This window comes from Calliphora vicina, chromosome 4 (genome assembly GCF_958450345.1).
Source record: "Calliphora vicina chromosome 4, idCalVici1.1, whole genome shotgun sequence".
NCBI lineage: Eukaryota > Metazoa > Arthropoda > Insecta > Diptera > Calliphoridae > Calliphora > Calliphora vicina.
The window spans coordinates 102,530,373-102,544,041 of record NC_088783.1 but is presented as its reverse complement, the minus strand read 5'-3'; positions in this window follow the sequence as shown (position 1 = coordinate 102,544,041).

The window sequence follows — 13,669 nt, the reverse complement described above, 5'->3', positions numbered from 1 at the left end:
TTCTGCATTGTAAAAGGGGACTTATTGTACCTTTATCAAACTTTTATGAATACAATACTTTTATAAATGGTTTTTAAAGCTAAAGTGTTCGTTAACAAAATTGTATTTTAAATCTACAATAAGGTTTTTTTATGCATATAGCCGTTAACTTATATATTAGCAAAAGATGAATGTGTTAATTTTTTTGGGAAATGTAAATTAATTGATAAATTTAAGATATAAGTGTATGTGGCAATGCTGCAATTTAATTTACTTGATTGAATTAATCATTGATAAGTACTTGATGCGTCAAGGAAACTTCTAATATAGTTTAAGAAACATTGTGAAATGAATGTATGGAAATAAAATGAAACACTTCTTGCGCAACAGTCAGAGTTTGAAGTTGTTTTCAGAAGTGAACAGTGGAAATGTTAAAAAATAATCTCAAATAAATACTTGAAAAGGACAAGTTAATACGGATGTATGAGAAGCCATAGTGTGCAAGAAAGTGTGTGAAGTGTCTATTGACTTTTTGAGAAGCGATAGTAGGTAGTGTTAAAGTGTGAATACCTAAGGTGTCTATTGACTTTATGAGAAGCGATATTAGGCTGTCATTTCATTTCATTTACCAGATATTTTCATATATACATGTTTGCTTAAAACTACATTTCATTACATATTTATTCCTTACATACTACAGTATACTTTTTGGACTTATCAAATTATAACCCCCATATGCATAAACAGTTTATAAATTTATCAAAGGTTTATAAAACTAAATTTCCATACAAAATCTGTTTCATAAACCTTTGATAAATTTATAAACTGTTTATGCATATAGGGGTAAATATTTACATGTGTACGGCTTAGTCGTTAATTCCTAAATCTAAATTCCATTCTCATGTTCAATGAATCCTTAAATAACATTCTCCCAAAAAAAGGCAAAAAGGAGATTCCCTCATTTCAACTTAATCCTAAAATCAAAGTAACTAAAACTAACTTAAAACTAATAAATATATATACAAAAGAAGAGATAGCAGAAAATTATTTACAAATAATAGCATAGAGGTTATGTACAAGAGAAGGCGAAATATTATATACAAAAGATACACCACGTTAAATAAATCTAGGGTATTAATCCTCCTATGATATAATAGTAGGTTTGCACCCTCATAGAGTAATCCGCCCTCTTCAAGAGCAAGAAGGTCTATCATTGACATATAACGCGACATTTGAACAGTCTTCAGGTTGCCAGCCCTCTCAAAGCATCCATGGACAAGACCGTTCCCAAGGGAACGTGCCTTCTTTAGAAATGCAATGCCCGATCTAATCATGAATGCGTCAATCCTCTCAAAATCAACCGCCGAGTCAACCAAATCACTTACAACAGTCCGTTTGCACAAACCAGCCGCTGTCCTATTCTTCCCAAAGGTCCTGTCATTAAGTCGAATGCTCCCCAGGAAATCCTCCCAGCGCCTGCGTTCGTCCTCAGCAATGGCCCCCTGAATTATCCTGTCGAGATTCCTAATGTCCGCATCGTCCCGGATCACCACATCGCTGTAGAATGCGACGGAGCGATATTAGGCTGTGAAATTAGTGTTTAAATTGCTTTTATGAGAAGTCCATAGGAGGCAACAAAGTATTGAAGAATATATAAGTAGTCTATTTGACTTTTGAGTGACAGTAAAGTGCAAATAAACGAATTGAACTGTGTGTTTTGGAACCTTTTTGGGTAAATTTCAATTATTCCGATCCAAATGGGGATAGATATTGCCCCTTAAGGAAAAAACTTTAAAAGTTGGACTCCAAAAAAAGAGACTTAAGGTACGGTCAGAAACAGCTAATATTTGACGTTTATCGTCAAATATTTCATTACCTGAATCTGACCACAAATAAAATTTAGAGCAAACAACAAAACGCATGATTTTAGTCAAACAAAATTATTTGTCGGCACACAAAATATTTTCTTAATGTGAACAATGTGTGACGACTAGCTACAATATAAATACCTAAAAAATAAATAATTTGATCTTGCAAATATTTATAAGGTTAAAGTACTTATTTGGAATTCTAAAGCAATTATTTTATTAAAGTTTTAATGAATTTTGATATCATATAGTGAATTTAATTTTTCACTTTTTGTTTGACCAAACTGCTACAAAAGAAAAAAAGTAAATTTATTTGCCGTGTGGTCACACTATATCAAATACTATCATGAAATAATTGTTTGATCAAATAGAGAAAAACAGAAAATTATTTGCTCAGTATGTCGAAAAATAAGAGGAGTTTATTTAAATGTTTTTGGTACTAAATTAAAGACACAAATTCACAATTTTTTTTTTAACATAAATATATATTCAATATTTCTTTAATATTTATTATTTAAATTATTTTCACTAAATAATTGCATCAATAAATGAAGTCTTCTTCTTCACATAAAAGTCATTGAGCATAGGATGACATCCTGGGAGAAAAACTAATTGAAGACATAAAGTCTATGTTGCGATTTTTGCAATTTTATGCGATTTATATTTTTATACGTTTAACATACATAGTTTGTCTATTTTCAAAATTTAAATTTGCTCATATGTACATATGGAATATTAACTGAAATATTATACAGATTGAATTTAAAATCAAAGAAGATTTTAAAATTTTACAATATTTGTGAACATGTTCTAATTCTGAATGAAAAAAGTTTGGAAAAAGTTGTGTTCGATTAATAATATGTATTAAAAAACCAATAAGCATTTTGACTGGAATTCAGGTTGATAGCAAGTGTACTTCAAGCCTTGAATTATAGTCAAGCAATTGAATTACAGTTGTATTACACTTTATTTCAATAGCATTCTCCAGTAAAAAGGAAACATAAATTCAAGCCATATGTTTTTTGTTTGAAAAATATTTAATATTTCAAATATTTTTCAAATATAAAACATAATTACATTTCCATTCAATTATGAATTGTGATAGTAATATAATTTAATAAATAAACATTTAATAATTATATTATTAAATTATTCAAGCGATTTTTAATTTAAGATATAGCAACACTACTTTTGCGATAACACATGATGCAACAGCTGTTATTTGACGCTGTTTGATCTTGCAAATGAATTGCAAGATCAAATAAAAAAATACCCAAAATGCAGGAAAATATTTGCTGTTTAGTGGTCACATTACAAGAATGTTTTCATATTGGCAAATAAGTTTGTTTGACCAAATTCAGCTGTTTTCTTGTTTGCAGTGCAAAAATAGTTTCTGTTCAAAATAGAAACATAAAATATTTGACGCTTAAATAAAAGTACTGAAATTTCATAATTCTTGCAAATGTAAAGCAAAATCTGGTAATATTTTACTTTCTAGAAATGTCTTTTTTCATTGATGAAAGAAATTAAAGTTGTTTTGCAGCTTTATTTAATAATTATTTCGAACAAATATTACCATAAATGTGACCACAAGACAAATATATTTTCCCCTTTGTGTGTTTGATAGTATTTCGGTGTAATTTGATTAAACAAATATGGCAAATAAATGTGTACAGTGTGAACACAAAATCAACTCATGAATTATTTGATGAAATTTTGATCAAACACATGAAACTTCTTGTGTCAAATAATTTGCGTAGTCTGACCCTACCTTTAGAGTTGGAATTACTGTTGAAGAACTCCAAAAAATTATTGATGAAAAGGAACATGAATTGGATATCATTTATAGAAAATTTTATGACAAGGAATATGAATTGGATATTATTAATAGAAAATTGGATTATATAATTGAGGAGAATGAAAAATTAAAGAGACATGTCAATGAATTAATGGCCTTGGCTAAACAAAACGAATGTAGTAAACACTCCTCCATTAGTGGCGACGAAATGCACACTGTAGAGGAAATATTTGACACTGAAACTGCGACTTCAAATGAAGACAAAACTAAGAAGAGCCATGCTAATGTTAATGTGACTAATATAGGGGTCTGCACCCTTGAGGATTTCTATAGGCTGAAGAATTTAATTGGGGAACTGGGTGTAAATTACTATACCAATACTCCAAAGGCCCAGAGGCCTTTTTCGACGATTGTTAAGGGTCTTTCAGGATCTTTTGATGTGGACGAGGTGAAGGGATACATGCAGGGTCAATATTAGTATTGTGGGATTGCACAAACTGGGCGGGGATAGATGGCTATTCCAGATAGGTAGGGCGTCAGACCTTAAGGGATTCCGCAGTATTAGGTATATTCTCCACTGTAGGGTGGTTATGGAGACACACGCCCGTCGGGATGTGATACAGTGTTACAACTGTCAGCGCTTTGGCCACGTGGCCATTAATTGTGGTATGCCTTATAGGTGTGTGAAATGCGGAGATTCTCATGAACCCGGTAACTGTCAGGTTCCTCCGAAGGGTGAGAACAATATTGAGATTTTGTCGACGGACCCTGTCACGGGACAGGCAGTTAGGAAAGTTAGTCGTCCAGTCAAGTGTGTTAACTGCGGAACTGAGGGTCACGCTTCTAGTTCCAGGGACTGTCCTAAGCGCGTGCTGCTTTGGGTAAATTACGCTTCTAGTTCCAGGGACTGTCCTAAACGAGTGCGGCTTTTGGGTAAATTAGCTGGACGATGTCCGAAACAGTAAATGGTTTTTCCTATGCTGCTGCCGCCAGGATGGCAACTGATGGGATTGTCTGATCTTAGGGGGACTGGGTTTTCTCAGGGTTCATCACTGGGTTGTCGTGTGACTCTATAGTCGGCAGGGGCTGAGTACGATGCCATGGATGTTGACTGTATGAGGCTACTAGGTGGTGGTTTAATGGAGAGTTTAGGTAAGATGAAGGGCTTTGCTCGTGACTATAGGTCGCTTGGCAGTGATGAGGAGAGATCTCGGGCTTTGCTCGGCATGTTAATGTCATTGCACAATGATGGATAGTTTAGTCAAGTTTATATTTATTAATGTTACAGGACGTTCAGGCAGAACAGACTACGCGGACGTGGGGAGGTACTGCTGTACGTGTGAGGGGTTTTCTTATTGGGGGGATTTGAATGCTAAGCATTCCTATTGGGGATGTGATTTTTGCAATCGCAGTGGTCACAATCTCCGTGACTTTCTGCTATCGTGCCCCAATTTGGACATCCACCATACTGAGGGCCCCACAAATGTTACTGGGATATTGATTTGTTAATTATTTTTTAAATAAAAAAGCTGTTGCAAATTTTAAGTAGTGTTGCGATTGTCAGAACATACTCTAGCTTATATTAAATAGTCTGGCAGCTAAGTAAAGAATCTGGCAACGACATGAAAAAAATTTCATCATTAATTGTGGTGAATTTTTTTTTAAAGATAGACGCTGAAACAAAGGTAGTAATATTTTTTTAAATTAATTTTATAAATAGTTTTTTAACTATTTATGAAAATATGTTGTGAATATAATAAAACTATTCACTTTTTTATACTGCAGATTTTATAAATTTTATTTCTTTATATTTACAGAAGCTTTTGCTGTCGTGGGCGTGGTGGTGGACGTAGAGGTGGTCGTGGCGGTGGCCGTGGTGTATGTTTGCAGGCTAGCTACCAGCCTGCACCACCTGGTGTACACTACCAACCATCGCAACACCTGGGTTTTATCAGCCACAACCACCTGGCGGTTTTTATCAGCCACCTCCACCTGGCGGCATTTACCAGCCATCGCCATATTACCAAGCTGGTAATATGAACCAGCCACCACCACCAATGGGTAATATATATGCAGTTGGTGGGAAACCAGCAACAAAAAAGGGCCAGTCAAAAAAAAACTAAAAATAAAAAGGAAGGAAAACGAATAATTTCAAATTTTAGTTTACTACTTAAAGCATCACCAGCAAAGGTTACACCTAAAACTGAGGTGTACGGTGTTTCTGAAATTAAATTTAACTACAGAATTGAAAGCAATACAAACAATAATATCAGGTCTATGACAGAATTCCATTCAGATCGGAAGTGGAATTAATTCCATATTTCTGCTTCTTCAGAAAAAGTAAAACGAAAATTTATTTCGGAATGAAACCACTTTCAGTTTTCAAAGTTCGAAAATGTGTGCTAAATACACTGTAATTCGAAAAGATTTCCTTTCGAATCGAGTTAGGGAGTAATATATGGGCATTTCATGTCAAGTGAACAAACTTTTGAAATCGATGTGAAATCGATCGAACTCAGACACAATTTTTCAACAAGATCCGTCAAGAAGTCTCTGAGTTATAGGGGGTCAAATTTTGACATTTTGGTCAAACAGGTGTTTTTTCTTATCCATGTAACTTATTACCTATTGTTCTTAGCAAAATGTGTCCCAAATAGTTTAGATAGCTCTTCCTTCAATCTTTCGAAAAAAAATATTTAAAAAAAAAAAAATTTTAATATTTTTTTTCCGAAATTAAAAACTTTTTTGACTTTTTTTATACCCTTACCATGAGTGGCAAGGGTATATATAAGTTTGTAATTTCTACATTTTTCATTTGCGACCCCACAAAGTATATATATTCTGAATCGTTATAGATAGCGGAGTCGATATAGCCATGTCCGTCTGTGTGTTGAAATCAACTTTCTGAAGCCCCCAAATAACTTACATACACGAGTGATACATCAATATCTTCCGGCTTGGTCCACAAATGGCTGAGATATAAGAAAAAACCAGGACAACCTCGATTTTTTACCTATTTTTGACCCATATCTGGATTACAAATTCATTAACATAGACAATATGGATATCTAATGATAGATCTTTCAAAGACCTGTGCAACGACGTATATAAGACCATAGTAAGTTGGACCTACAATGGGTCAAAATCGGAAAAAATATTTTTAACCCGAATTTTTTTTTCACCAAAATTTTTTTTCCAAAATATTAAAAAAAAAATAAAAAATTTAAAACTAAAAAAAAAAAAATTTAAAACTAAAAAAAAAAAAATTATAAAATTAAAAAAAAAATATAAAATTTAAAAAAAATTTCGAAAAAACTGTAAAAAAAATTTAAATTTTGTTTACCTAAAAATATTTAAAATTTTTATTTTTAAGTATAATTTGGTGAAGGGTATATAAGATTCGGCACAGCAGAATATAGCTCTCTTACTTCTTTTTTCTTAAAATAAAGCTTAGACATTTTCCTTGAACACCTATTTGGTCGCTTAGTGGGATGCGAGTGGGTATCTATCAAAATAAATATTTTGTAACTCAAAACATACAATTTTTGACTTTTTTTTGCAAAATCAAAATTTTTTTTGAAAATGGACCCTTTTTTAATTTTTTTAGCTCAAACAAAAGCTTAGATATTATCCTTGAATACCCTTTTGGTCGCTTAGTGGGATGCGAGTGGGATATCTATCAAAATAAATATTTTTTAACACAAGACTTACAATTTTTGACTTTTTTTTTGCGAATAAAAATTTTTTTTAAAATTTTTTTTAATTCAAAAGAAAGCTTAGGTCCATTCCTTTAAGATATTTTTAGTCCCTTAGTGGGATGCGAGTGGGATATCTATCAAAATAAATATTTTATAACTCAAGAAATTCAATTTTTGAAATTTTTTTGCAAAATCGAAATTTTTTTTTTATTTTTTATTTGCTTTAAGATATTTTTGGTCGCTTAGTGGGATGCGTTACAAAATATTTATTTTGATAGATATCCCACTCGCATCCCACTAAGGGACTAAGACATACAATTTTTTATTTTTTTTTTGCAAAATCGAAATTTTTTTCCAATATGGGATCTTTTTTAAAATTTTTTTTTTGCTCAAAAGAAAGCTTAGGTCTTTTCCTTTAAGACCTATTTTGTCACTTAGTAAGATGTGAGTGGGATATCTATCAAAATAAAAATGTTGTAACTCAAGACATCCAATTATTGACTTTTTTTTTGCAAATTCGAATTTTTTTTGAAAATGGGTTTAGATATTATCCTTGAATACTAGGGTATTCAATCGATTAACCGTTAATCGGTTAACCGATTAATTTTGTACGGTTAATTGTTCGAATAATTTGAAATTGCCGATTTTCAAATAACAAATAAACCGATTAATTTGTGTCGATTAACCGATTAACCGAAATTCCTTTTTTTTGCACTTTAAATATGTTTTTTGTATTTATTTTTCCGTTTCAATTCAAATACAAATTTCATATTAAAATTAGATTTTTTTTTGAAGATTGAAAATCATTTTGAATAAAAGTGATTAGTGAGTATGTATAATAACTGACATATTTAATTTACACTAAAACCCTAAAAAACTCACACATCGCTCATTTGCTGCAACAGCGTCATAATTTAAAAAAATTCGTTTCGAGAAAAACGTCTTTGAATATTTTATGACATTTTACTTTTTCTTAAATCAATTTTCAACAAATCATGCGATTTCAGAAATATAAATAGTAGATGTTAATATCTTTCTAATCTGTATTTATCCAAAATTTTTATTTATCAAATATACGAGAAAACATGAATTTTCATTTTGATGTTTACAACCAAAAAAAAACACTCATACAAAAAATTAAAAATTAAATTAAGAACAGCTCGTATTTTGTAGTACTCAGTTCATAAAACACGGATTTTGAGTTATGACGTTGTTGCAGCAAATAGGCGAAATGTTTACAAAAATGATCTCAAATACCTTATTTGCTGTTTTTAATGTTTTTGTACACAAAATTCGTTGTTGTATTTTCAATTTAAAATGAAAATAGAAATTATTCGGTTAATCGAATAATTTTAAATTAACCGATTATTAACCGAATAAATCCAAACCTCGATTAATTATTTGCTCGATTAACCGATTAAACCAGAAACCCGATTAATTGAATACCCTATTGAATACCCTTTTGGTCGCTTAGTGGGATGCGAGTGGGATATCTATCAAAATAAATATTTTTTAACACAAGACTTACAATTTTTGACTTTTTTTTTGCGAATACAAATTTTTTTTTAAAATTTTTAAAATTTTTTTTTAGTCAAAAGAAAGCTTAGGTCCATTGCTTTAAGATATTTTAGGTCCCTTAGTGGGATACGAGTGGGATATCTATCAAAATAAATATTTTGTAACTCAAGATATACAATTTTTGATTTTTTTGGCAAAATCAAAAACTTTTTTGACTTTTTTTTAAAATGGGCCCTTTTTGTAATTTTTTTTTGCTATAAAGAATGCTTAGGTCTATTCCTTTAAGATGGTTTTGGTCGCTTAGTGGGATATATATTGTTTTGTAGCTCAAGACATACAATTTGTGTGTTAAAACATTTATTTTGATAGATATCCCACTCGTATCCCAATATGCGACTAAATAGGTCTTAAAGGTAAAGAACTAAGCTTTCTTTTGAGCAAAAAAAATTTTAAAAAAGGGCCCATATTGGAGAAAAAATCGATTTTGCCAAAAAAAAGTCAAAAATTGTATTTCTTGAGTTATAAAATATTTATTTTGATAGATATCCCACTCGCATCCCACTAAGCGACCAAAATGGTCTTCAAGGATAATATCTAAGCTTTTGTTTGAGCTAAAAAAAAAATTAAAAAGGGTGCATTTTGAAAAAAAAGTCAACAAAGTTTTTGATTTTGCAAAAAAAGTCAAAAATTGTATGTTTTGAGTTACAAAATATTTATTGGACTATTTTCCTTTATTGCTGTTTAAAAATAATGACTAAGTCCAAAGTTATATGCATTGAATTTAAAAAAATTTTAAAAAGCGCTTTTACGTTATTTTTTGGGAAAAAAATAAAGTTTTTTCTTTTTAAGTTATCGCCAAAAATTTCTAAGAGGAGTATAAGGAATTTCTAGTTTCTGAAAGCTTAGTTTTCATAAAATATTTTAAAGGAAAACCAATTTCAAAATTGTTGTTACCGAGGGGAACAGGTCCTTTCAAAAAAACACCTATTTTTTATGTAAAATAAAACTTTAGGGCAAAAATTCTCAAATCGCGTATCCGATATCAAAATATAGTAACCGATTATAGGTGGCTCAATATGTTTCTAATTATTTTGGTCCCGATAACCCCGACCCTGGATATTATAGACAAATTCAATTCGAAAAATTTGTATCTATGCAAAAGTTCAATAAAAATCTTTTTTTGTCATATTTTTCTATAAAGTATTCCATGAATTTTTAATTGTCAAAAGTTATAAATATTTTTGAAAAAGAGACAAATAGCTGCCACCATGAGTGGCAATGGTATATATAAGTTTGTCATTCCGTTTGTAATTTCCACATTTTTAATTTGCGACCCCATAAAGTATATATATTCTGGATCGTTATAGATAGCGGAATCGATATAGCAATGTCCGTCTGTGTGTTGAAATCAACTTTCCGAAGCCCCCAAATAACTACATACACGATTCATACATCAATATCTCCAATTTTTCCGGCTCTGTCGCTATTTAAAATCGAGAAAATCGGTCCACAAATGGCTGAGATATAAGATAAAAACTAGGACAACCTCGATTTTTGACCTATATCTGAATTACTAAGTCATTAATATAGACAATATGGATATCTAATGATAGATATTTCAAAGACCTTTGCAAAGACCATAGTAAGTTGGACATACAATGGGTCAAAATCGGAAAAAAACCCGATTTTTTTTTGTTCATCAACAAAATTTTTTGGGAAAAAAATTTTTAAAAAATTTCGATTTTGTTTAAATAAAAATATATTTTTAAATATAATTTGGTGAAGGGTATATAATAGGGTGGGTAAATTTTTTTGACTACTTAGCGTATAGCAAATTCCTAATCTACGGAAAATTCTAAGAACTTTTCCAGAAGAAACCATGGTTCTAAAATCAAAATCGAGCTTCCGGTTTTTTACGAGAAGATTTGGAGCTCAAAACCTCTCTTGCTAGGAGACCTCGGGTATGTTCAATTTTAAAAATAATATTTCTTCGTTTGTGTTCCGATTTCAAAAAAATTACATATATATAGAATCTTTTCGTCGAGTACTACATATAACATATCGTAGCTATATATTCTTTATATATCTTCTTAGAAATTTTTTTAGATAACTTAAAATGAATAAAAGCACCTTTTTCCCAAAAAAATAACGAAAAATCGCCTTTTTTAATTTTTGGCCAAAATAGTATATTGAGTGAAATTTTGAAGAAATAGTTTTTTTGACAACTTTGTTCAACAAAAAACTATAGACGCCAAAACTGAATATGCCGAAATGTAAGTATTGTTGTCCACTATAACAAGCCATTGGCCAAACCCGGTCAGAAGTCCTAAATTTGGCCCCAGGGCCAAAAGAGTATATTAAGTGACATTTTGAAAAAAATAGTTTTTTGACAACTTGTTCAACAAAAAACTATGGACGAAAAAACTGAATATGCCGAAATGTAGGTATTGTTGTCCACTATAACAAGCCATTGGCCAAACCCGGTCAGAAGTCCTAAATTTGGACCCATGGCCAAAATAGTATATTGAGTGAAATTTTGAAAAAAATAGTTTTTTGACAACTTTGTTCAACAAAAAACTAAAGACGAAAAAACTGAATATAACAAAATGTAGGTATTGTGTTCCACTATAACAACCCATTGACCAAACCCGGTCAGAAGTCCTAAATTTGGCCCCAGGTCCAAAAGAGTGTATTCAGTAAAGTTTTTGAAATCTTTGTTCAACAAAACCCTATAAATAAATATAAATTAAATAGAAATAAAGAAATGTAAATCTTTTTATATTATTTATTTTAATTTAATAAATATTTGAATAAATGTTTTTTTCACTTTATCTCTTTTATTTAGTTTGTTAAGTAGTTTGTTAACTCAAAAATCCTCTCCCATATATTAAAAAGAAGAAGAACAACACATTCACTGCACATGATTAAATTTGAGGTGTTGCCATATAAATTACGTAAAATTATATGTACTAAGCATAAATAAACTTGGCTCCACTTCTGCAAAGCAAAAAACACTCATTTTTTTGGCTGCACAAAGTCTGCAAGAGAGGATTTTTGTGTTACTCTCTTCAAATTGAGTGAAACCAATTTAGTTTGATAAACTACTTTGTTATTTTCACGGCGATGAAATATCTGACGATAAACGTCAAATATTAGCTGTGTCTGACCGTACCTTTATACATGGCGGACGAGAAAATACCAAAGTAGTTTATCAAACTACTTTTTCCACTCATTATGAAGAGAGAGAATATTACTCGAATTGTGCAGACAATTGAGTGTTTTCTCTATTTTGTGCAGAATTTATACATGTGCTGCCAGATCAATAATGAGTGTTTTTAATAATATTTTCGATTAATTTTTAGAAATTCACTGTTACGAAGTTTTTTTTGACTGTTTAATTTTGTACTAAAAATTTTACAAACTTGGTATTAATTAAAATGGCGCAATAAGCATCATTTGAATAGTAGACGTCCAAATTGTTAGTCGAGTTTAATTATAATTTAAAATGGTAAGTAAAGTTTTTTTTATGTTTGCAACTAACATTTTTTTTTAGAATATCAAGTGCCCACTTTGTGCCAATAAAATTAACCTAAACATTAAGGTTAAGAAAGGGGCTGGGTATGATGGGACTGGTCATCCGCCATTGGCCAAACCCGGTCAGAAGTCATAAATCTGGCCCAGGGCCAAGAGTGTATTGAGTGAAATTTTGAAGAAATAGTTTTTTGACAACTTTGTTCAACAAAAAACTATAGACGAAAAAACTGAATATGCCAAAATATAGGTATTATTGTCCATTATAACAAGCCATTGGCCAAACCCGGTCAGAAGTCCTAAATTTGGCCCCAGGGCCGAAAGAGTATATTGAGTGAAATTTTGAAGAAATAGTTTTTTGACAACTTTGATCAACAAAAAACTATAGACGAAAAAACTGAATATGCCAAAATGTAGGTATTATTGTCCATTATAACAAGCCATTGGCCAAACCCGGTCAGAAGTCCTAAATTTGGCCCCAGGGCCAAAAGAGTATATTGAGTGAAATTTTGAAGAAATAGTTTTTTGACAACTTTGTTCAACAAAAAACTATAGATGAAAAAACTGAGTATGCCAAAATGTAGGTATTGTTGTCAGCTATAACCTGCAATTAACAAAACCTGGTCAGAGGTCCTAAATTTTACCCCAGGGCCAAAATAGTATATTAAGTGACATTTTGAAGAAAATGGTTTTTTGACAATTTTGTTACACAAAAAACTATAGACGAAAAAACTGAATATGCCAAAATGTAGGTATTGTTGTCCACTATAACAGGCCATTGGCCAAACCTAGTCAGAAGTCCTAAATTTGGCCCGAGGGCCAAATTACTGTATTCAGTATAGTTAAGAAAGTTTTTTTTTTAAATCTTTGTTCAACAAATACCTATAAATAAATATAAATTAGATAGAAATAAAGAAATGTACATATATCATTTTATATTATTTATTTTCATTTGATAAATATATAAATAAATCGTTTTTCCTCTATATTTCTTGTATTTAGTTTGTTAAGTAGTTTGTTAACTCAAAAATCCTCCCATATATTAAAAAGAAGAAGAACAAGCCATTCACTGTGCATTATTTTATTGCGGTGTTGCCATATAATTTACATAAAACTATATGTACTAAGCATAATTAAACTTGGCACCACTTCTGCAAAGCAAAAAACACTCATTTTTTTGGCTGCACATAGTCTGCAAGAGAGGATTTTTTCGTTACTCTCTTCAAATTGAGTGAAACTAAATTAGTTTGATAAACTACTTTGTTATTTTCACGGCG